Below are 25,402 nucleotides of genomic sequence, written 5' to 3'. Positions count from 1 at the left end.
CTGCCCTGCACATTTTTATTGTCTCCCTTATTAGACACACCCAAATAAGGTCTCGCGGTCTCTACTAATGAGCTGATGATTTGAAACAGGTGTGTTAGATGAGGGGAAATGCGAAATGTGCAGGGCAGGGATGCCTCCAGGACAGGATTGAAAACCACTGATCTAGGGATGTGTGAGTAAAAGGGCAGGAGCCAACTTGGAGAATGCGGGCATCGATCCCGCTACCTCTCGCTTGCGCCTACTGCTTCCCACCGACTGAGCCAAAGTAAGCACAAAGTAAGCCCACATGAGCCAATCGCGTTTCGCCTGTGGCTTACTTTTGACCAATCGCATTTCGCCTGTGGCTTACTTTTGACCAATCGCGTTTCGCCTGTGGCTTACTTTTTACCAATCGCGTTTCGCCTGTGGCTTACTTTTGAACAATCGCGTTTCTCTTCCGTGGCTTACTTTTGATCAATCGCGTTTCTCTCCTGTGGCCTCCTTTTGACCAATCGCCGTTGTTGTCATCTTTGTTAAAGGTAAGGCTATTACTTCATTCATTGAAAACTGGTCATTATTTGTTCATATACAGTGTGTATTTTTGGAAAATGAATCGTGTCAGTATAGCTAGCTGGCATGTACAGTTCATGCTTTCTTCAGTACCTGTGAACCTGTAACTTTTCACATGATAAATGATCAGATAAGTTAAATTTATCGACCGTCAGCTAATTAAGCTATGCTACTGTCAACAATGATGTGTTTATTGTCTAAGAAATCATGGTTTCTGGGCCCTATGAATGAAAATAATGATTAAACTATTTACATTTATATTTGGTATTAACACATAATAACACACACACATTTTAATTGTAAAAATCATTACCAAATTGTTGTGGAGATATGGAAAACTGCATTTACCAAGAAATAATTGATATTTTCTAAAATAATGTAATAATAATGACTTTTTTTATAAAAAAACATTGAGAGTCTTAACTAAAAACAAACAAAAAAAGGCCAAATGTATCCATATGGGCCAAAGTATGTGGGAATAGTGCTCATTTTAATTTAGGTAGACCAGAAAGTTAAAAACACAGAAAAATGGCTGAGATTTTAAGAGGTAAAAGCACCTGGTGTAACCCTGGGGTAAGATGACAACATTTGAAGTATAATATATTTAATGTAATATTTTGTAGCCTGGTGTGTGTGTAATCATGGTTTAAGATGACAGCATTGAAAATAAAAGGAAATTTCAGACTTCATATTGACGTTACATATTTTATATGTCAGGGATTCCTGTCCTTTGTAGAAAACTCATCTTCAGGACAGTTTATGTCATGGCCATGTTTATTACCACAGTAATATAGTTTATGCGTAGCTTGTTAAATTATTGTTACACACTTAACATACAGGTGTCTTTTAGATTGCAAAAGGTAGTAGTCTTTTTCTGATTTTCATTTCAGAAAATGTATGCATATCCCTCTTTTCAACGGCAATCGGCAACATCAAGCCGACTCCTCATGGCACCTTCGGCGGAGGCGAGGCGCCTTGAAAATGTGGAGTCTGGAAGGGCCAAACCTAAGGAGGAGGTGCTGTCAGAGGCCAGTACTTTTGTCAGCACAAACGGTGGAGACCCCAGTGACCAGTTTTTAGTACTGGCTCACTGCAAACTTCAGTTTGGGAAGTACCAGGGCCAGAGATTTAGATGGCTCCTGGAAAACTCTCTGGGTTATGCCGTGTATTTGGTGCTCAGCATTTCCAATGAGATGACACAGACAACACCCCTGTCAGAAAATAAACAACTGTTCCTACAGTACACTTCTCAAATTAGAGAGATGGCAGAAGAAGTGGAGAAGTATCAGAGGAAGCAGGAAATGCAGGCAGAAGCCCGGGCAACTGGAGACCAGGGCTGCTTGATGGTGGAGTTTGGTGACTTCCAGGGTCGGTCCATGAAAGATGTTTATGAGGACCAGAGCAAGGAGGCTCAAGCCCTCATCAGGTACCTCGTTAAGGCAGATGCCAGGCCCAAAACCAACATGGCCATTTTCAAGACATATGTCCTGAAAAGACGGGCTTCTGCTGTGGGCACCAGCGTACGTCAGCCTGCACCTCACGCTGCAACCTCCAGTGCTTCTGCAACCACTGCACCTCCACCTGCAGCTATCCAAACTGGTGTACAGAAAACCGCAACTGTGAAAGCGCTGTTGGCACGTGGCAAAAATTTGTCGCCTTCACAGCTGGCGAAAAAACTCACGTCACCAGTTAAACCCTGTGAGTAGGAGTGTGAATATAGAATTTTACCTAAAGCATTTCTACATATATTAATTTATCATTATGGCAAACTTGTCAACTTGCCGTTTCCAGATCCATTATTGCAGTCCACTTTACCTCCTCCAGCAGCAGAACCCCCAGCCAAACATTTGCCCCCCATGCAGCTTTTCGCTACTGGTAAGTAAGCACCATCTTACATATGTTTGTCTCTGTGTATTGTTCACAATGATAGTTTTAACATTTATGCTCCAGGCAAGTCCGTTCCCATTGCAGAAGATGACGATGAGGAGCTGGTATTTGCTGCATCACAATGTGAAGCACAGCTAAATACAGGTGTGGCATATGACACAAATGCACATATTACAAGAATGTTTTGTGAAAACACACTGAGAAGCGTTATTTCTTGGGGGAAAATAATCAACATTTTAAAATATGTTTTGTTTACAATACAGAATTATATCATATCATGCCTCAAGCGGGATGCTTTCTTTGAGTGCACTTCTTCAAAACCGTAAGGATGTTCCAAGGTGTCAGTTTATTTATTTGCGTTTCCGAACTTACCCGTTGTTAGATAATCACCAGATAACTTTTTCACACCGCTTGCTCTTCTCACACACTCTTCAGCTCTCCCTGAGCAGACAGGGTGGTGGAGATTCATTGTTCTAATGATTAGAGGAACAGTTTTTCCTTACTCTATCTGTGTGTATGCTTCATGTCCGTGGGCTTCGTTGCTTTACAGTTAATTCATCACACCACATTTTCCTTCCTCCATTCCATCTGATCCTCATTCTCCTTAAATTAATATAGTGTATGCTGTGTTCTTTGCTTCCTTAACACTAGTACCACTTTCTTCACTCTCGTTCCTAAATATAACATAATATTTATGAATATTTGTCCAAAAATTGTGCTTTGCAGGCTGTTTGAGCGCTGCATTTATGGCATATTACTATCAAATGCAACAGTCATCCTTATTGCTTTTTTTTTACTATTCACTCAGAGGACTGTGCTGGTCCATCTCCATCAGTGGAAACTGCCAAGGCACCAGCTCCTTCACATCACCAGCCACCAGCTGAGCTTCCAAGTCACTGGAAAGATCAACTTCCACCTTTCCAGCATGAGTGGATCCGGAACACACTATTTAAGGCCAACCCACGAACCGGCAAGTCAGAACTAGTGTCCCAGCTGAAACTTTGGTGGTATCCTCCTCAGCCCCCTTTAATAAACACTCAGCCCCCTGCCTCACCTGACCTCTTCTTCTGTCGGCCCCTTTTCTTATGGATGCCGCTGAAGATGTGGTTATTTCCTCTTGTCTGTGTTCGCCCAGACTGTGGTAAGCACAGACTAACAGCGGCAGGAATTTACCGTACCGTGCGTAAGGTCGTGGACATCGACGGGTGGTATGACCTTGCCACTGAGTATCTGGAGTGCAAACGCTGCAAAAAGAAATATCCTGCCTGGTCTGAGGACATCCTAGGACAGCTGGATATGGGCCACCGCAGTCAGTTTCCAGCTTTGCTGACATACAGGTAATTCATAATGACAATCATTCATTATTAGGTGCTTTTATATGGGTTATTTTTTACCAACTAAAGCATTTGCATGATTATACTGTTGTTTCCTTAGATACTCATGTGACAACCGGGTGCTGAGGATGATGAGGGAGAGGACACTGGGCAACAGTGTGACTCAGCTTTACAGGAAGCTGATGGAACAGCACAGTGAGGCATGGACACAGCGTGTCTTGCAGTACCTGACTGCCTGTGAACCATTCACAAGGTCCTCCCTTGTGCAGCCTCCTGTGTTTGCTGGTCCTCCACTTTTACCTGCCCTGCCTAAACCTAAGTGACTGTTAGCCGTGTATGCCAGGGATGTTCTGGGGCGACTGCACGAGGTCAAGGCCAAATTAACATCTGTCTTTGGCTGTGTTCTCAAGATGGATTCGACAAAAAAGGTATCAAAGCCCTGTTTATATCCAGAAATTTGCCAGATATGGATATGTGTGTGATGTGCGTACATAAAGAGCACATCTTTTATTTTTCCCAATAGGTCACAAAGAAACTTGCCGGTGCTGCTTCAGGAACAGCTGCCTGGTGCACAAATGTCGGAAATGAACACGGCCAGGTCCTTGTCTCTGTGCTGACAGCTGCCGAGGGACATGGACTGGACTCCATGGCAGCTGGTCTGATGAAACGCTACCGAGAGGCAGGAGAGGCAGCCCCAAAAGTGATGTACGTGGACAGGGACTGCTGCAGTCAGTATGGCCAATCGCGGGTGAAGATCATGTTTTCGGAGTGGGATGAGCTTGTAGTGCGCCTCGACATCTGGCACTTCATGCGGCGATTTGCTGCAGGTGTCACGACAGAGGCTCATCCACTCTACGGGATCTTCATGGCACGTCTGTCCACGTGCATCTTTCAGTGGGATCCAGAGGATGTGGCTGCTCTTCGCTCTGCAAAAGAGAGTGACCTGGCGGCAAAGAAGACTGGCCACATCTCAGAAAAGGCGGTCAGTGCTCGCATTACCCGGAGGGAGTTGGCACTGCACTGCCGGAGGAGGACCAGGGGGGTGGAGGAGACCGCCAGATTGATTGGGTCACTGATTGATCAGTTTGACAGTGCGGATGGGAAGGACACCCTGGGAGTTCCTCTGCTGGACCACGAACGGATCCAGCAGATATGGAAGGAACAGCGCAAGCACGTCCAGTGTATACAAGACCCAGAGGACTTTCCGCTGTACATGAAGAAAGGGACACTGAAGAAAGGCAGCGTGGAGCTGTGCTGCTACAGGTGTGCTCGTGGCTCTACCTCCTTGGAGTCGTTCCACCTCCACCTGAACCGTTTTATTCCAGGTATTACATGCATATGGATTATTATTTTTCTGTAGAAAATATAAGCACTGTAACTGTTTCCATCACTTTAAAGTAATGCCGCATTAATAAATGTCACACTCTACATTACAATTACTTTTTAATGTCATTAGCATTGACAAAGCTGTCTTGACTAACAAGTCACTAGTAATACAGGAATAAGTGACAATCATTTTTAATTTAGTTACACAACTCTATTAAATGTAGTATACAAGTTACTTCAGAGCACCTTATGTGTAGTACATATATTGTACATATGTGACATATAAAACCCTTTTTTATATATTTTTTAATATTATTTAACTTTTAGGAACCAGTGCCAGCGATGCGCATTTTCAGGACTATCTCCTTGAGGGCTTGATGCGTTGGAATGATGACCGAATGGAAGATGCCATAAAACGGGCGTCCTCCATTCGGACATATGGCAGTGCCATGAGAGAGGCTGTGGACCGGCTAAGCCGAACAGTCTTTGGGAAGCCCTGGGATGAGCGCTATCGCCCTCCTGGAGCATATACAGGTAAGAAATTTAACTTGTTCTTTTGCAATATTCTATTAAGTTATCTATTTAGCCTCCAATGTACTTGATAAATTATTAAGAGCACTTTTTTTCTTTTTTTATTATTTTATTATTGTAGGTGAATTGCTGGGAATCGAGTACCTTTACAGCCAGACTGGCAAAACACTGACTCCAGTGCTCCAGAACCCAGAGGAGGAAGACCGGCTGGTGGAGGAGGTTGATGATCAGGACCTGCTAGATGAGGGGTTTGAGCAAGAGAGCATGGAGGACATCACAGTTCCAGTGCTGTATGAGGATGACCCCTGCCGTGATCTCAGAAACAGCCCCTCATCTTTGCCTCTGCCTCAGTCCCCAGCATCACTGGCTGAGCCGTCCACATCATCTGGAGGAGAGGGACAGCATCTCGCCCCTGCCTCTTCAGTGCTGTCACAGCCATCTGACACTGGAAGCAGTGTCTCCGGCGAGGCTCAGGTAAGACACTCTAAGGGCTTTATTTTGTTTCAGTCTCGTTTTATTCCAAATACACTACAAGCAAGGTGTTTTTTTTTAAGCCTGCATTTATTTGATTCAAAATACAACAAAAGCAGTAATATTTTGAAATATTTTTACTATTTAAAATAACTGCTATCCATTTGAATAAAAATAGCTCCTAGAGATTTTTTGTTTAGGTTTCTTTGATGAATAGAAAGTTCAGTATATATTGTAACATTATAAATGTCTTTATCATCTATTTAATGCGTCCTTGCTAAATAAAAGTATTAATTTCTATAATTTAATACTAAATATATAATGATTTAAATGTTCTGACTCCACACTTTTGGATGGTATAGTGTATAATGTTAAAAAAGCTTTTTATTACAGATAAACTCTTATCTTGGATCCTTCTATTCATCAAAGAATCTTGAACAAAATGTACACAACTGTTCTAAATATTGATAATAATATCAATAAAAAAAGGTTTCTAGAAGAACAAATCAGGATATCTGAATGATTTCTGAAGATCATGTGACACTGAAGACTGGAGGAATGATGCTGAAAATACAGCTGTGCATCACCGAAATAACTTACACTTTAAACTATATTCAAATAGAAAGCATTTTTATTTTAAATAGTAAAATTATTTCACAATATAATGGCTTTTGTTGTATTTGAATAAAATAAATGCAGGCTTGTCGAGCAGAATTCTTTAAAAAATGTAAAAAAATATTTCTGTTCAAAGGCTTTTGACTGAAAGTGTATATTAACACTAATCTGCATTTACTAGGGAGCAGTCATTGGACCTGATGGCATCGCTGGGTGGGACAAGGTCCAGGATCTGGCTGGTTTCCTGGTGGGTCTTCGTGAGGCTCCTTACCTCACCGACCTGCAGGTGACAGAGGCCATCCAGCTGTGGACAGCTCTCCCTGACGTTGATAAACAGCAGGTCAACTATCAGCCTCGACATCAGCCTCAGCTGACACATGGGCGCTTTAAGGCACCGAAGCGGTCCGGAGTCACACCGGGTGTGGAGAGTGTGAAACGGTGTCTGATTGGACATCCTGGGGGTCCAGCAGAGTGGCCCAGCACCAGCCGCTTGGTTGAGGCCATTTGTATGAAGCTGTGTGCTTTACACAAGTCACCGACCAAGAAGGCTGGAGTTTGCACCCCCAGGTGGTCTAAAATCCTTTCAGATTACCACCACATCCGAGACCTGGTGCTTAACAGTCGAAGGCTGATGGATGAAACAATGATCCAGCTGTTTGAGCTGAACCAGAGGACACTCATTCAGTGGTAAGCAAGGCATATTATTTGGTTCCAGGGAACTGAATACTTCTGTACACACACACACACACACACACACACACACACACACACATATATATATATATATATATATATATATATATATTTTACAAGTAATTTACTTTCAGGTTTCAACGGCAGCAGAAAAATCAGGAAATGAGTGTCCTCGCCCAGGGACTGACTCCATCTGACCCAATTGATGTGGCTGATACGCAGCTTCCTCTGCCGAGGGAAAAATTGGATGACGTGCCATCAACATCAGGCCCAAAACATCAATTTATCCTTCCGCCAAATCGAGAAGGACAGGCTCCAATTCTGCGACCGGGTCGCCGGCCCACTTCTGCCAAATAGGAGTGCCCTATCGCACCCGTCCCCACAGCAGCAGGAGTTGTGCAGCCCATTTCAGCACCTGGGTCACTGTTAGGCACACTAGTCCTTAACCCAGACATGACTGTGTCGATGGTGATTCCATCTTCTGGTGCTTTGACATCCGGTGCAGGCCCAGCTCCGCCTGCTCCAGCGCCTGCTCCAGCGCTGCTGCTTCTGTGTCCCGTTACACCCAGAGGAACAGGTATAACTGCTTCCCCACAGCCAGAGAGCTATCTGTTTCCAAGTTGGCCTCCTCCCTTCCGGGACTGGAATTGAGACCCGCTGGTCTAAGTGACATCTGACCGTTTCAGCTGTCCTACCTAACATCCCTCTACATGTTAGATACAGCCCCATTTTTAGGTCAATTAAGAGGCCAACTTGCATTCGTTAGCCTTTCACACTGTCTCGAGGACTTTGCTTGCCCTAGGGGTATGATTCTCGCTTTGGGTGCGAGAGGTCCCGGGTTCAAATCCCGGACGAGCCCTTGTTCAGGTTAAAACGTGAAGCTTTATTGTCTCATTGCATTCACAAACATTATGGCAGGTTTTTTCCAATCAGGCAGACATGGATGGCTAAGTTAGCTCAGCTGGTTAGAGCGTGGTGCTAATAACGCCAAGGTCGCGGGTTCGACCGCAGTACTGGCCATCTGTTTTTATTGTCTGGGGGCTCATCTCTGCTCTTTTCTTTAGCTCCGACAAAGAGTAGGGTGATCTCACTGAAATCCCTGCTTGCTAAGCAGAGGTTTGTTGTAGCCAAAATAGCTCAGTTGGGAGAGCGTTAGACTGAAGATCTAAAGGTCCCTGGTTCGATTCCGGGTTTCAGCAACATCTCCCACACTTTTCCCTTTTTTGAGACGGGCCATTGACCAAAAATCACTGGGATCCAACCTCTCTGTATAACTGCTTCCCCACAGCCAGAGAGCTATCTGTTTCCAAGTTGGCCTCCAACCAAGCAGTTTCGGTTCCATGGTGTAATGGTCAGCACTCTGGGCTTTGAATCCAGCGCTCTGAGATCGAATCTCGGTGGAGCCTGTGTGCTTTCTTGCCACAGGAAAAGATAAAACAGCACTAGTTTGGCGATGGTGCCAGTGTTTGTGGCCCTGTGAGCAACAGCTGCACCAGTTAAGGTTCCATGGTGAAATGGTTAGCACTCTGTACTCTGAATCCAGTGATCCGAGTTCAAATCTCTGTGGGACCTATTTTGCCACCAGTTTGCGCAGGACAATGTCTGAAATACTTTTCGGCACCTTTTAGTCCAAAAAAATTAACTAACGTAGAGAGTGTGGCCGCATTGCATCGATGCTCAGTCTGTCTCTTTAGGGCAGTTGTTCTCAAACCTGTCTTGGAGGCACCCCTGCCCTGCACATTTTTATTGTCTCCCTTATTAGACACACCCAAATAAGGTCTCACGGTCTCTACTAATGAGCTGATGATTTGAAACAGGTGTGTTAGATGAGGGACACATTCAAAATGTGAAGGGCAGGGGTGCCTCCAGGACAGGTTTGAAAACCCCTGCTTTAGGGAACTGTGCGTAAAATGGCACTGTTTTGCAACCAATTTGCACAGGACCATGTCTGAAATACTTTTTGGCAGCTATGAGCCCAAAAAAGCTTACGTGGGAGTGTGGCAGCATTGCTGTCAACGCTCAGTCGGTCTCTTTAGGGCAATGGTTTTCAAACCTTTCCTGGAGGCACCCCTGCCCTGAACATTTTGTATGTCTCCCTTATTAGACACACCCAAATCAGGTCTTGCAGTCTCTACTAATGAGCTGATGATTTGAAACAGGTGTGTTAGATGAGGGGAAATGCGAAATGTGCAGGGCAGGGATGCCTCCAGGACAGGATTGAAAACCACTGGTCTAGGGATGTGTGAGTAAGAGGGCAGTAGCCGACTTGGAGAATGCGGGCATCGATCCCGCTACCTCTCGCATGCTAAGCGAGCGCTCTACCATTTGAGCTAATTCCCCTGGCCTTTCAAGAATGACGAGCATAGCTGGGGATGATGGGTTTGAAGCAAAGAGGCTGTCCCTCCTCTGGGCTTGCTCCTTTGCACTGGCCGAGATTATGTTGTCGAATTAACAAAGAGATTAAGCTTTTGTGTTTAAGGACCTTCTCGGTCTTTTTATGCCAGTATGCATGTGTATGGATTCTTGTATTATGTAGGCTACCTTGGAACACTCGGATCATGCAGACAACTTCTCACCTCTTTTGCTCACACTGACTTAAAGTCTAAGGAAGCGGTTCTCAATTCTAGTCCTCGCTCCCACCAGGTCTGCATGTTTTGCATGTCTCTCTTTGTTAGCACACCTGATTCGGATAATCAGCTCATTAGAAGTGAGCTCCTAGTGATTGACATGGTCCCTACACACTGTTCATTGCTTCCCACTCCCTGAGCAGGGGAAATCCGTCAAAGTATACTTCACTTTGGAACATTGGTTCATGGATTTGTGCTGCGCAACTTCTTCACACATGGAGAAGTGTGACATCATTTACCTCTGTATACCTCGATACACCACTGTATTACTCACTATGAATTGAACATATACATACGCTTTGAACTTGAATCACGGAGGGATTTCATGTGATGTCCAGTTCTCAGGGCACTTACGTTCGAATGGAACAAATGTCTGAAGCTATACAAGAAACTTACAAAATGTGAAGAGCAGGGGGCGCGAGGACTGGAATTGAGACCCGCTGGTCTAAGTGACATCTGACCGTTTCAGCTGTCCTCCCTAACATCCCTCTACATGTTAGATACAGCCCCATTTTTAGGTCAATTAAGAGGCCAACTTGCATTCGTTAGCCTTTCACACTGTCTCGAGGACTTTGATTGCTTCCATGTTAGTTCATGTTCCTTCTTTTGTTCATTCAAAATATATAGATGTCTTCATCATTTAATGCTCTCTTAGCTTTTATTTAAACCAGTGTTTTTGATAATATCAGCAGGTCTCATCTCAGCCAGAAGATCTCCCCCTTCTGTGGCCACAGACAATGCCACAGCAAGACCAGAAGTGGGTGTCGGAAGCACTTTTTAGGGTTGGTGCAAAGGGAAAGCTGGAGCTGCGTGAAAACCTACAGTTGTGGTATCACCCCCCTCCACCAACCCTGTTGTACCACCAAGCTCCAACACCTGATTTTTTTCACAGCGTCTCTTGCTCTGGATGCCATATAAGCTGTGGAAGGTGCGGCTCCAGTGTACTAACCCTGCCTGTGCCACGCAACAGCTGTGTGGTGGTGGACTGCACAGGAGGGTACGACAGGTGTTAGACATTGACAGATACTGCAACCTGGTGACAGAGACCCTGATCTGCACCAGGTGTAGAACCAGCTACCTGTCCTGGAGTCATGCTGTGCTGCAGCAGTTGGACCTGGCCCATCGATCTGAATTCAGGGTCATCCTCACACGCAAGTAATTATTTTGCAGTCATTTTCACTTATGTGCTACCTTTTTTGATAAATAGTTCCTACAATAATTAGATACCTTACAATAAGATACTTAAATGAATACTTTTTTCCAAGGTATGCCTGTGACATTCGGGTTCTTTGCTTGCTGCGTGAGAGGGGCATGGGGAATGGCCCAGTGAGGATCATCGGCCAGCCGAGAGAGAACCACAGTGAGGAGTGGTTGAAACGTGCGCTTCGGTACACATCAGAGTGTGTGGCCTTTTTTGATAATCGTGGCCTGCATCCGGTGCACTTCCAGGAGCCACCACCACTTGCTTCAGTACCCAGCTACAAATGGCTCCTCACTGTATACAGTCAGGACATTCTCAACAGGCTCGATCACATAAAGGCCAGCATAACATCCACGTATGGATCAATTTTAAAAATGGATTCAACTAAGAAGGTCAGATAAGCTGCTTACTTGACTGTACCCTTATCTATAATGTATTTTTAAACCGAGAGAGCTTTATTTTTTTCAGTGTAACTGATTTGGATGCCTGTTGTATTATTTGCTATGCTTATTGTTTCTTTCAGATCACCAAGAAGTTGAGCGGGCCTGCGAAAGGCACAGCACAGTGGCTTACCTCAGTGGGCAATGAGATAGGTCAGGTGCTGATGAGTGTCCTGACTGCGAATGAAGGGGCTGGGTTAAACCACATGGCTGCAGGGCTCATGGAGCGATACCGGAGTGCTGGTGTTGATCCTCCCACTGTCATTTATGTGGACTGTGATTGTTGCAAGACAGTGGGAGAGACTAAATTGAAGAGGCGGTTCAGCGGCTGGCCCGATGTCATCGTCCGCCTAGACATTTGGCATTTTATGCGACGTCTGGCAGTAGGGTGCACCACTGATGCCCACCAGTTGTACCCTACTTTTATGGCTAGGCTGTCATCCTGTATTTTTGAGTGGGATGCAGGGGATCTCACTCTTGATGATGCTCTTGGTGTTCCACTACTTGACAGTGTGAGAATGCAGCACATCTGGAATATCCAGAGGCGGCACGTCACCTGTATCCAAGATCCTCCAAATGTGCCGCTCTATACTGAAACTGGAACTACAAACAAGAGTGGGGTGGTTCTAAAAACCTATCGTTGTGCCAGAGGCTCCACATCCCTGGAATCATTTCACTGCCACCTAAGCAGATTTATTCCAGGTTTGTCATGTCAGAATATACCACATTTTGCCACTAATTCATGTTTATCAAGATATTTGCAGATTAAATTTTCTGTTTTGCATTTTCTCAAAGCAATATTTGGCTTTCTATTTCTTTTTCTAGGGAACAGCGCAAACAGCCTGAACTTCCAGATTTATCTCCTGGAAGGTTTATTACGCTGGAATCAGGACCGGGCTGAAGCTGCTGTTGCAGATGAAGGTTCAACTCTGCGCTCTTACACAGGGGAGCTGGTTTACTCTGTCAATGAGAACTACAATAAGTTGTATGGCAGGAAATTGGTCCCAAGCTTCACTCGACCTGCAGTATACACAGGTAAAAATATTTTGATAAATGCAGCTCTTGATGTAGCATGTTTTTGTTAAAATTACAATTGCTTTTGGACAGTAATAATGTAATTTTGACATATCAGAGAAAAATTATACTACCAGAATATTTGTACATTATTCTGTGTTCTAGGTTTTTAGGGGAGAAAATAAAATACATAGTAGAATATAGAGTAATCCTGTCTTTTTATGATACCCTCTGAATTAGATATATATTGTTCATACAGAAGTGGACAACAAAATATTTACTGCATTTCTGAATAAACCTTTCTGCATAATTTCCATTAAAAACGTTTTCTGTTACAAATATTTCCTCAGGAGAGCTCATTGGAGTACAGTACTTGTTGAGGCAGAATAGTCAGCCCCTGGAGGACATGTGCCCTACCTCTGAGAGGACCTCTCATTTGCTGGAGGAGATAGATGTGGAGGAGCAAGTGGAAAGGGATGAGGGTTTCATTGATTTCTTTGGAGAGGAAGCCACAGTGGCAAATCTTGTGGCATCAGATGACTTAATCCTTTCAGGTCCACCAGTTCTACCAGCTGCACCAGTTCCCAGTTTCCAGGCTCCTTCAGCTGCACCAGTGCCCAATGTAGCTGCACCTGTGCACGAGTACAGCCTGTTGTGCCTCCACAATATAGCCACCAATTGCATACCTACCAGATGCCACCAGACACAGCTGGACAGGCAAAGACCAAGTTTAGAAAGATTGGGCCCTCAGCTACCTGTACATCTGCCACAGCAACTTCAATCTGGCCATCAGCCGTACACCCGCAGCGTTCAGCCACGTCCACCCAGTTAAGGCCAATTTGTCCCAGGCCGACAGCACCACACCCATTGGTTCCTGACACACCCACTGCCCCTGTTGTGTCTCAGATGTTTCTGGTGCCCTGCCTATTTTGCAACCAGTTTTCGCAGGACAATGTCTGAAATACTTTTCGGCACCTTTTAGTCCAAAAAAATTAACTAACGTAGAGAGTGTGGCCGCATTGCATCGATGCTCAGTCTGTCTCTTTAGGGCAGTGGTTCTCAAACCTGTCCTGGAGGCACCCCTGCCCTGCACATTTTTATTGTCTCCCTTATTAGACACACCCAAATAAGGTCTCGCGGTCTCTACTAATGAGCTGATGATTTGAAACAGGTGTGCTAGATGAGGGAAACATTCAAAATGTGAAGGGCAGGGGTGCCTCCAGGACAGGTTTGAAAACCACTGCTTTAGGGAACTGTGCGTAAAATGGCACTGTTTTGCAACCAATTTGCACAGGACCATGTCTGAAATACTTTTTGGCAGCTGTGAGCCCAAAAAAAGCTAACGTAGAGAGTGTGGCCGCATTGCATCGATGCTCAGTCTGTCTCTTTAGGGCAGTGGTTCTCAAACCTGTCCTGGAGGCACCCCTGCCCTGAACATTTTGTATGTCTCCCTTATTAGACACACCCAAATCAGGTCTTGCAGTCTCTACTAATGAGCTGATGATTTGAAACAGGTGTGTTAGATGAGGGGAAATGCGAAATGTGCAGGGCAGGGATGCCTCCAGGACAGGATTGAAAACCACTGATCTAGGGATGTGTGAGTAAAAGGGCAGGAGCCAACTTGGAGAATGCGGGCATCGATCACGCTACCTCTCGCGCCTACTGCTTCCCACCGACTGAACCAAAGTAAGCCCAAAGTAAGCCCACATGAGCCAATTGCGTTTCGCCTGTGGCTTACTTTTGACCAATCGCGTTCCGCCTGTGGCTTACTTTTGACCAATCGCGTTTCGCCTGTGGCTTACTTTTGAACAATCGCGTTTCTCTTCCGTGGCTTACTTTTGATCAATCGCGTTTCTCTCCTGTGGCCTCCTTTTGACCAATCGCCGTTGTTGTCATCTTTGTTAAAGGTAAAGCTATTACTTTATTCATTGAAAACTGGTCATTATTTGTTCATATACAGTGTGTATTTTTGGTAAATGAATCGTGTCAGTATAGCTAGCTAGCGTGTACAGTTCATGCTTTCTTCAGTACCTGTGAACCTGTAACTTTTCACATGATAAATGATCAGATAAGTTAAATTTATCGACCGTCAGCTAATTAAGCTATGCTACTGCCAACAATGATGTGTTTATTGTCTAAGAAATCATGGTTTCTGGGCCCTATGTATGAAAATAATGATTAAACTATTTACATTTATATTTGGTATTAACACATAATAACACACACACATTTTAATTGTAAAAATCGTTACCAAATTGTTGTGGAGATATGGAAAACTGCATTTACCAAGAAATAATTGATATTTTCTAAAATAATGTAATAATAATGACTTTTTTTATAAAAAAAACATTGAGAGTCTTAACTAAAAACAAACAAAAAAAGGCCAAATGTATCCATATGGGCCAAAGTATGTGGGAATAGTGCTCATTTTAATTTAGGTAGACCAGAAAGTTAAAAACACAGAAAAATGGCTAAGATTTTAAGAGGTAAAAGCACCTGGTGTAACCCTGGGGTAAGATGACAACATTTGAAGTATGATATATTTAATGTAATATTTTGTAGCCTGGTGTGTGTGTAATCATGGTTTAAGATGACAGCATTGAAAATAAAAGGACATTTCAGACTTCATATTGACGTTACATATTTTATATGTCAGGGATTCCTGTCCTTTGTAGAAAACTCATCTTCAGGACAGTTTATGTCATGGCCATGTTTATTACCACAGTAATATAGTTTATGCGTAGCTTGTTAAATTATTGTTACACACCTAACATACAGGTGTCTTATAGATTGCAAAAGGTAGTAGTCTTTTTCTGATTTTCATTTCAGAAAATGTATGCATATGCCTCTTTTCAACGGCAATCGGCAACATCAAGCCGACTCCTCATGGCACCTTCGGCGGAGGCGAGGCGCCTTGAAAATGTGGAGTCTGGAAGGGCCAAACCTAAGGAGGAGGTGCTGTCAGAGGCCAGTACTTTTGTCAGCACAAACGGTGGAGACCCCAGTGACCAGTTTTTAGTACTGGCTCACTGCAAACTTCAGTTTGGGAAGTACCAGGGCCAGAGATTTAGATGGCTCCTGGAAAACTCTCTGGGGTATGCCGTGTATTTGGTGCTCAGCATTTCCAATGAGACGGCGCAGACAACACCCCTGTCAGAAAATAAACAACTGTTCCTACAGTACTCTTCTCAAATTAGAGAGATGGCAGAAGAAGTGGAGAAGTATCAGAGGAAGCAGGAAATGCAGGCAGAAGCCCGGGCAACTGGAGACCAGGGCTGCTTGATGGTGGAGTTTGGTGACTTCCAGGGCCGGTCCATGAAAGATGTTTATGAGGACCAGAGCAAGGAGGCTCAAGCACTCATCAGGTACCTCGTTAAGGCAGATGCCAGGCCCAAAACCAACATGGCCATTTTCAAGACATATGTCCTGAAAAGACGGGCTTCTGCTGTGGGCACCAGCGTACGTCAGCCTGCACCTCACGCTGCAACCTCCAGTGCTTCTGCAACCACTACACCTCCACCTGCAGCTATCCAAACTGGTGTACAGAAGACCGCAACTGTGAAAGCGATGTTGGCACGTGGCAAAAATTTGTCGCCTTCACAGCTGGCGAAAAAACTCACATCACCAGTTAAACCCTGTGAGTAGGAGTGTGAATATAGAATTTTACCTACAGCATTTCTACATATATTAATTTATCATTATGGCAAACTTGTCAACTTGCCGTTTCCAGATCCATTATTGCAGTCCACTTTACCTCCTCCAGCAGCAGAACCCCCAGCCAAACATTTGCCCCCCATGCAGCTTTTCGCTACTGGTAAGTAAGCACCATCTTACATATGTTTGTCTCTGTGTATTGTTCACAATGATAGTTTTAACATTTGTGCTCCAGGCAAGTCTGTTCCCACTGCTGAAGATGACGATGAGGAGCTGGTATTTGCTGCATCACAATGTGAAGCACAGCTAAATACAGGTGTGGCATATGACACAAATGCACATATTACAAGAATGTTTTGTGAAAACACACTGAGAAGCGTTATTTATTGGGGGAAAATAATCAACATTTTAAAATATGTTTTGTTTACAATACAGAACTATATTATATCATGCCTCAAGCGGGATGCTTTCTTTGAGTGCACTTCTTCAAAACCGTAAGGATTTTTCAAGGTGTCAGTGTATTTATTTGCGTTTCCGAACTTACCCGTTGTTAGATAATCACCAGATAACTTTTTCACACCGCTTGCTCTTCTCACACACTCTTCAGCTCTCCCTGAGCAGACAGGATGGTGGAAATTCATTGTTCTAATGATTAGAGGAACAGTTTTTCCTTACTCTATCTGTGTGTATGCTTCATGTCCGTGGGCTTCGTTGCTTTACACTTAATTCATCACACCACATTTTCCTTCATCCATTCCATCTGATCCTCATTCTCAGTGAGCTGCACTGATTCCATTCTCCTTAAATTAATATAGTGTATGCTGTGTTCTTTGCTTCCTTAACACTAGTACCACTTTCTTCACTCTCGTTCCTAAATATAACATAATAATTATGAATACTTGTCCAAAAATTGTGCTTTGCAGGCTGTTTGTGCGCTGCATTTATGGCATATTACTATCAAATGCAACAGTCATCCTTATTGTTTTTTACTATTCACTCAGAGGACTGTGCTGGTCCATCTCCATCAGTGGAAACTGCCAAGGCACCAGCTCCTTCACATCGCCAGCCACCAGCTGAGCTTCCAAGTCACTGGAAAGATCAACTTCCACCTTTCCAGCATGAGTGGATCCGGAACACACTATTTAAGGCCAACCCACGAACCGGCAAGTCAGAACTAGTGTCCCAGCTGAAACTTTGGTGGTATCCTCCTCAGCCCCCTTTAATAAACACTCAGCCCCCTGCCTCACCTGACCTCTTCTTCTGTCGGCCCCTTTTCTTATGGATGCCGCTGAAGATGTGGTTATTTCCTCTTGTCTGTGTTCGCCCAGACTGTGGTAAGCACAGACTAACAGCGGCAGGAATTTACCGCACCGTGCGTAAGGTCTTGGACATCGACGGGTGGTATGACCTTGCCACTGAGTATCTGCAGTGCAAACGCTGCAAAAAGAAATATCCTGCCTGGTCTGAGGACATCCTAGGACAGCTGGATATGGGCCACCGCAGTCAGTTTCCAGCTTTGCTGACATACAGGTAATTCATAATGACAATCATTCATTATTAGGTGCTTTTATATGGGTTATTTTTTACCAACTAAAGCATTTGCATGATTATACTGTTGCTTCCTTAGATACCCATGTGACAACCGGGTGCTGAGGATGATGAGGGAGAGGACACTGGGCAACAGTGTGACTCAGCTTTACAGGAAGCTGATGGAACAGCACAGTGAGGCATGGACACAGCGTGTCTTGCAGTACCTGACTGCCTGCGAACCATTCACAAGGTCCTCCCTTGTGCAGCCTCCTGTGTTTGCTGATCCTCCACTTTTACCTGCCCTGCCTAAACCTAAGTGGCTGTTAGCCGTGTATGCCAGGGATGTTCTGGGGCGACTGCACGAGGTCAAGGCCAAATTAACATCTGTCTTTGGCTGTGTTCTCAAGATGGATTCGACAAAAAAGGTATCAAAGCCCTGTTTATATCCAGAACTTTGCCAGATATGGATATGTGTGTGATGTGCATACATAAAGAGCACATCTTTTATTTTTCCCAATAGGTTACAAAGAAACTTGCCGGTGCTGCTTCAGGAACAGCTGCCTGGTGCACAAATGTCGGAAATGAACACTGCCAGGTCCTTGTCTCTGTGCTGACAGCTGCCGAGGGACATGGACTGGACTCCATGGCAGCTGGTCTGATGAAACGCTACCGAGAGGCAGGAGAGGCAGCCCCAAAAGTGATGTACGTGGACAGGGACTGCTGCAGGCAGTATGGCCAATCGCGGGTGAAGATCATGTTTTCGGAGTGGGATGAGCTTGTAGTGCGCCTCGACATCTGGCACTTCATGCGGCGATTTGCTGCTGGTGTCACGACAGAGGCTCATCCACTCTACGGGATCTTCATGGCACGTCTGTCCACGTGCATCTTTCAGTGGGATCCAGAGGATGTGGCTGCTCTTCGCTCTGCAAAAGAGAGTGACCTGGCGGCAAAGAAGACTGGCCACATCTCAGAAAAGGCGGTCAGTGCTCGCATTACCCAGAGGGAGTTGGCACTGCACTGCCGGAGGAGGACCAGGGGGGTGGAGGAGACCGCCAGATTGATTGGGTCACTGATTGATCAGTTTGACAGTGCGGATGGGAAGGACACCCTGGGAGTTCCTCTGCTGGACCACGAACGGATCCAGCAGATATGGAAGGAACAGCGCAAGCACGTCCAGTGTATACAAGACCCAGAGGACTTTCTGCTGTACATGAAGACAGGGACATTGAAGAAAGGCAGCGTGGAGCTGTGCTGCTACAGGTGTGCTCGTGGCTCTACCTCCTTGGAGTCGTTCCACCTCCACCTGAACCGTTTTATTCCAGGTATTACATGCATATGGATTATTATTTTTCTGTAGAAAATATAAGCACTGTAACTGCTTCCATCACTTTAAAGTAATGCCGCATTAATAAATGTCACACTCTACATTACAATTACTTTTTAATGTCATTAGCATTGACAAAGCTGTCTTGACTAACAAGTCACTAGTAATACAGGAATAAGTGACAATCATTTTTAATTTAGTTACACAACTCTATTAAATGTAGTATACAAGTTACTTCAGAGCACCTTATGTGTAGTACATATATTGTACATATGTGACATATAAAACCCTTTTTTATATATTTTTTAATATTATTTAACTTTTAGGAACCAGTGCCAGCGATGCGCATTTTCAGGCCTATCTCCTTGAGGGCTTGATGCGTTGGAATGATGACCGAATGGAAGATGCCATAAAACGGGCGTCCTCCATTCGGACATATGGCAGTGCCATGAGAGAGGCTGTGGACCGGCTTAGCCGAACAGTCTTTGGGAAGCCCTGGGATGAGCGCTATCGCCCTCCTGGAGCATATACAGGTAAGAAATTTAATTTGTTCTTTTGCAATATTCTATTAAGTTATCTATTTAGCCTCCAATGTACTTGATAAATTATTAAGAGCACTTTTTTCTTTTTTTATTATTTTATTATTGTAGGTGAATTGCTGGGAATCGAGTACCTTTACAGCCAGACTGGCAAAACACTGACTCCAGTGCTCCAGAACCCAGAGGAGGAAGACCGGCTGGTGGAGGAGGTTGATGATCAGGACCTGCTAGATGAGGGGTTTGAGGAAGAGAGCATGGAGGACATCACAGTTCCAGTGCTGTATGAGGATGACCCCTGCCGTGATCTCAGAAACAGCCCCTCATCTTTGCCTCTGCCTCAGTCCCCAGCATCACTGGCTGAGCTGTCCACATCATCTGGAGGAGAGGGACAGTATCTCGCCCCTGCCTCTTCAGTGCTGTCACAGCCATCTGACACTGGAAGCAGTGTCTCCGGCGAGGCTCAGGTAAGACACTCTAAGGGCTTTATTTTGTTTCAGTCTCGTTTTATTCCAAATACACTACAAGCAAGGTGTTTTTTTTTAAGCCTGCATTTATTTGATTCAAAATACAACAAAAGCAGTAATATTTTGAAATATTTTTACTATTTATACTGCTATCCATTTGAATATATTTAAAAAAGTAATTCAGTCTTGTGATTTCAATGCTGAATTTAACATCATTACTCAGGGCACACGATTCTTCAGAAATCATTCCAATTTGCTGCTAAAAAAAACGGGTGCCGGGTGCTATATTATTATTATTATTAGGTTAAAAATAGCTTCTAGAGATTTTTTGTTTAGGTTTCTTTGATAAATAGAAAGTTCAGTATATATTGTAACATTATAAATGTCTTTATCATCTATTTAATGCGTCCTTGCTAAATAAAAGTATTAATTTCTATAATTTAATACTAAATATATAATGATTTAAATGTTCTGACTCCACACTTTTGGATGGTATAGTGTATAATGTTAAAAAAGCTTTTTATTACAGATAAACTCTTATCTTGGATCCTTCTATTCATCAAAGAATCTTGAACAAAATGTACACAACTGTTCTAAATATTGATGATAATAATATCAATAAAAAAAGGGTTCTAGAACAACAAATTTGGATATTTGAATGATTTCTGAAGATCATGTGACACTGAAGACTCAGGAATGATGCTGAAAATACAGCTGTGCATCACAGAAATAACTTACACTTTAAACTATATTCAAATAGAAAGCATTTTTATTTTAAATAGTAAAATTATTTCACAATATAATGACTTTTGTTGTATTTGAATAAAATAAATGCAGGCTTGTTGAGCAGAATTCTTTAAAAAATGTAAAAAAATATTTCTGTTTAAAGGCTTTTGACTGGAAGTGTATATTAACACTAATCTGCATTTACTAGGGAGCAGTCATTGGACCTGATGGCATCGCTGGGTGGGACAAGGTCCAGGATCTGGCTGGTTTCCTGGTGGGTCTTCGTGAGGCTCCTTACCTCACCGACCTGCAGGTGACAGAGGCCATCCAGCTGTGGACAGTTCTCCCTGATGTTGATAAACAGCGGGTCAACTATCAGCCTCGACATCAGCCTCAGCTGACACATGGGCGCTTTAAGGCACCGAAGCGGTCCGGAGTCACACCGGGTGTGGAGAGTGTGAAACGGTGTCTGATTGGACATCCTGGGGGTCCAGCACAGTGGCCCAGCACCAGCCGCTTGGTTGAGGCCATTTGTATGAAGCTGTGTGCTTTACACAAGTCACCGACCAAGATGGCTGGAGTTTGCACCCCCAGGTGGTCTAAAATCCTTTCAGATTACCACCACATCCGAGACCTGGTGCTTAACAGTCGAAGGCTGATGGATGAAACAATGATCCAGCTGTTTGAGCTGAACCAGAGGACACTCATTCAGTGGTAAGCAAGGCACATTATTTGGTTCAAGGGAACTGAATACTTCTGTACACAGACACACACACACACACACACACATATATATATATATATATATATATATATTTTTTTTTTTTTTTTCAAGTAATTAACTTTCAGGTTTCAACGGCAGCAGAAGAATCAGGAAATGAGTGTCCTCGCCCAGGGACTGACTCCATCTGACCCAATTGATGTGGCTGATACGCAGCTTCCTCTGCCGAGGGAAAAATTGGATGACGTGCCATCAACATCAGGCCCAAAACATCAATTTATCCTTCCGCCAAATCGAGAAGGACAGGCTCCAATTCTGCGACCGGGTCGCCGGCCAACTTCTGCCAAAAGGGAGTGCCCTATCGCACCCGTCCCCACAGCAGCAGGAGTTGTGCAGCCCATTTCAGCACCTGGGTCACTGTTAGGCACACTAGTCCTTAACCCAGACATGACTGTGTCGATGGTGATTCCATCTTCTGGTGCTTTGACATCCGGTCCAGGCCCAGCTCCGCCTGCTCCTGCGCCTGCTCCGGCGCTGCTGCTTCTGTGTCCCGTTACACCCAGAGGAACAGGTATAACTGCTTCCCCACAGCCAGAGAGCTATCTGTTTCCAAGTTGGCCTCCTCCCTTCCGGGACTGGAATTGAGACCCGCTGGTCTAAGTGACATCTGACCGTTTCAGCTGTCCTACCTAACATCCCTCTACATGTTAGATACAGCCCCATTTTTAGGTCAATTAAGAGGCCAACTTGCATTCGTTAGCCTTTCACACTGTCTCGAGGACTTTGCTTGCCCTAGGGGTATGATTCTCGCTTTGGGTGCGAGAGGTCCCGGGTTCAAATCCCGGACGAGCCCTTGTTCAGGTTAAAACGTGAAGCTTTATTGTCTCATTGCATTCACAAACATTATGGCAGGTTTTTTCCAATCAGGCAGACATGGATGGCTAAGTTAGCTCAGCTGGTTAGAGCGTGGTGCTAATAACGCCAAGGTCGCGGGTTCGACCGCAGTACTGGCCATTTGTTTTTATTGTCTGGGGGCTCATCTCTGCTCTTTTCTTTAGCTCCGACAAAGAGTAGGGTGATCTCACTGAAATCCCTGCTTGCTAAGCAGAGGTTTGTTGTAGCCAAAATAGCTCAGTTGGGAGAGCGTTAGACTGAAGATCTAAAGGTCCCTGGTTCGATTCCGGATTTCAGCAACATCTCCCACACTTTTCCCTTTTTTGAGACGGGCCATTGACCAAAAATCACTGGGATCCAACCTCTCTGTATAACTGCTTCCCCACAGCCAGAGAGCTATCTGTTTCCAAGTTGGCCTCCAACCAAGCAGTTTCGGTTCCATGGTGTAATGGTCAGCACTCTGGGCTTTGAATCCAGCGCTCTGAGATCGAATCTCGGTGGAGCCTGTGTGCTTTCTTGCCACAGGAAAAGATAAAACAGCACTAGTTTGGCGATGGTGCCAGTGTTTGTGGCCCTGTGAGCAACAGCTGCACCAGTTAAGGTTCCATGGTGAAATGGTTAGCACTCTGTACTCTGAATCCAGTGATCTGAGTTCAAATCTCTGTGGGACCTATTTTGCCACCAGTTTGCGCAGGACAATGTCTGAAATACTTTTCGGCACCTTTTAGTCCAAAAAAATTAACTAACGTAGAGAGTGTGGCCGCATTGCATCGATGCTCAGTCTGTCTCTTTAGGGCAGTTGTTCTCAAACCTGTCTTGGAGGCACCCCTGCCCTGCACATTTTTATTGTCTCCCTTATTAGACACACCCAAATAAGGTCTCACGGTCTCTACTAATGAGCTGATGATTTGAAACAGGTGTGTTAGATGAGGGACACATTCAAAATGTGAAGGGCAGGGGTGCCTCCAGGACAGGTTTGAAAACCCCTGCTTTAGGGAACTGTGCGTAAAATGGCACTGTTTTGCAACCAATTTGCACAGGACCATGTCTGAAATACTTTTTGGCAGCTATGAGCCCAAAAAAGCTTACGTGGGAGTGTGGCAGCATTGCTGTCAACGCTCAGTCGGTCTCTTTAGGGCAATGGTTTTCAAACCTTTCCTGGAGGCACCCCTGCCCTGAACATTTTGTATGTCTCCCTTATTAGACACACCCAAATCAGGTCTTGCAGTCTCTACTAATGAGCTGATGATTTGAAACAGGTGTGTTAGATGAGGGGAAATGCGAAATGTGCAGGGCAGGGATGCCTCCAGGACAGGATTGAAAACCACTGGTCTAGGGATGTGTGAGTAAGAGGGCAGTAGCCGACTTGGAGAATGCGGGCATCGATCCCGCTACCTCTCGCATGCTAAGCGAGCGCTCTACCATTTGAGCTAATTCCCCTGGCCTTTCAAGAATGACGAGCATAGCTGGGGATGATGGGTTTGAAGCAAAGAGGCTGTCCCTCCTCTGGGCTTGCTCCTTTGCACTGGCCGAGATTATGTTGTCGAATTAACAAAGAGATTAAGCTTTTGTGTTTAAGGACCTTCTCTGTCTTTTTATGCCAGTATGCATGTGTATGGATTCTTGTATTATGTAGGCTACCTTGGAACACTCGGGTCATGCAGACAACTTCTCACCTCTTTTGCTCACACTGACTTAAAGTCTAAGGAAGCGGTTCTCAATTCTAGTCCTCGCTCCCCCAGGTCTGCATGTTTTGCATGTCTCTCTTTGTTAGCACACCTGATTCGGATAATCAGCTCATTAGAAGTGAGCTCCTAGTGATTGACATGGTCCCTACACAGTGTTCATTGCTCCCCACTCCCTGAGCAGGGGAAATCCGTCAAAGTATACTTCACTTTGGAACATTGGTTCACGGATTTGTGCTGCGCAACTTCTTCACACATGGAGAAGTGTGACATCCTTTACCTCTGTATACCTCGATACACCACTGTATTACTCACTATGAATTGAACATATACATACGCTTTGAACTTGAATCACGGAGGGCTGTCATGTGATGTCCAGTTCTCAGGGCACTTACGTTCGAATGGAACAAATGTCTGAAGCTATACAAGAAACTTACAAAATGTGAAGAGCAGGGGGCGCGAGGACTGGAATTGAGACCCGCTGGTCTAAGTGACATCTGACCGTTTCAGCTGTCCTCCCTAACATCCCTCTACATGTTAGATACAGCCCCATTTTTAGGTCAATTAAGAGGCCAACTTGCATTCGTTAGCCTTTCACACTGTCTCGAGGACTTTGATTGCTTCCACGTTAGTTCATGTTCCTTCTTTTGTTGATGCTGGAATAGCTCTTTCTTCTTGGCTTAGGGAAAGAAGGCTCGTTGGTCTAGGGGTATGATTCTCGCTTTGGGTGCGAGAGGTCCCGGGTTCAAATCCCGGACGAGCCCTTGTTCAGGTTAAAACGTGAAGCTTTATTGTCTCATTGCATTCACAAACATTATGGCAGTTTTTTTCCAATCAGGCAGTTATGGATGGCTAAGCCAGGCCGGTTAGCTCAGCTGGTTAGAGCGTGGTGCTAATAACGCCAAGGTCGCGGGTTCGATCCCCGTACTGGCCAGCTGTTTTTATTGTCTGGGGGCTCATCTCTGCTCTTCAGTTCCGACAAAGAGTAGGGTGATCTCACTGAAATCACTGCTTGCTAAGCAGAGGTTTGTTGTAGCCGAAATAGCTCAGTTGGGAGAGCGTTAGACTGAAGATCTGAAGGTCCCTGGTTCGATCCCGGGTTTCGGCAACATCTCCCAAAATTTTCAATTTTTTGAGGCGGGCCATTGACAAAAAATCACTGGGTTCCAACCTCTCT

The 25,402-nt window shown here is 44.7% G+C and overlaps 7 non-coding genes across 7 annotated transcripts; 5 read left to right on the top strand and 2 right to left on the bottom strand.

Moving 5' to 3' along the window:
• Nucleotides 1-8,532: 8,532 nt before the first annotated feature.
• Nucleotides 8,533-8,605, top strand: trnaf-gaa (transfer RNA phenylalanine (anticodon GAA)). The gene has a single exon. It is a non-coding gene; the product is annotated as a tRNA-Phe (tRNA).
• A 1,068-nt stretch (nt 8,606-9,673) lies between these two features.
• Nucleotides 9,674-9,746, bottom strand: trnaa-agc (transfer RNA alanine (anticodon AGC)). Its single transcript has one exon. It is a non-coding gene; the product is annotated as a tRNA-Ala (tRNA).
• Nucleotides 9,747-22,766: 13,020 nt separating this feature from the next.
• On the top strand, nt 22,767-22,839 carry trnaf-gaa (transfer RNA phenylalanine (anticodon GAA)). The gene has a single exon. It is a non-coding gene; the product is annotated as a tRNA-Phe (tRNA).
• A 1,068-nt stretch (nt 22,840-23,907) lies between these two features.
• trnaa-agc (transfer RNA alanine (anticodon AGC)) lies at nt 23,908-23,980 on the bottom strand. Its single transcript has one exon. It is a non-coding gene; the product is annotated as a tRNA-Ala (tRNA).
• A 937-nt stretch (nt 23,981-24,917) lies between these two features.
• On the top strand, nt 24,918-24,989 carry trnap-ugg (transfer RNA proline (anticodon UGG)). The gene has a single exon. It is a non-coding gene; the product is annotated as a tRNA-Pro (tRNA).
• Nucleotides 24,990-25,085: 96 nt separating this feature from the next.
• trnai-aau (transfer RNA isoleucine (anticodon AAU)) lies at nt 25,086-25,159 on the top strand. The gene has a single exon. It is a non-coding gene; the product is annotated as a tRNA-Ile (tRNA).
• A 101-nt stretch (nt 25,160-25,260) lies between these two features.
• Nucleotides 25,261-25,333, top strand: trnaf-gaa (transfer RNA phenylalanine (anticodon GAA)). The gene has a single exon. It is a non-coding gene; the product is annotated as a tRNA-Phe (tRNA).
• Nucleotides 25,334-25,402: the final 69 nt, after the last annotated feature.

This window comes from Carassius carassius, chromosome 8 (genome assembly GCF_963082965.1).
Source record: "Carassius carassius chromosome 8, fCarCar2.1, whole genome shotgun sequence".
Lineage (NCBI taxonomy): Eukaryota > Metazoa > Chordata > Actinopteri > Cypriniformes > Cyprinidae > Carassius > Carassius carassius.
This window is presented reverse-complemented; position numbering and strand designations above follow the sequence as displayed.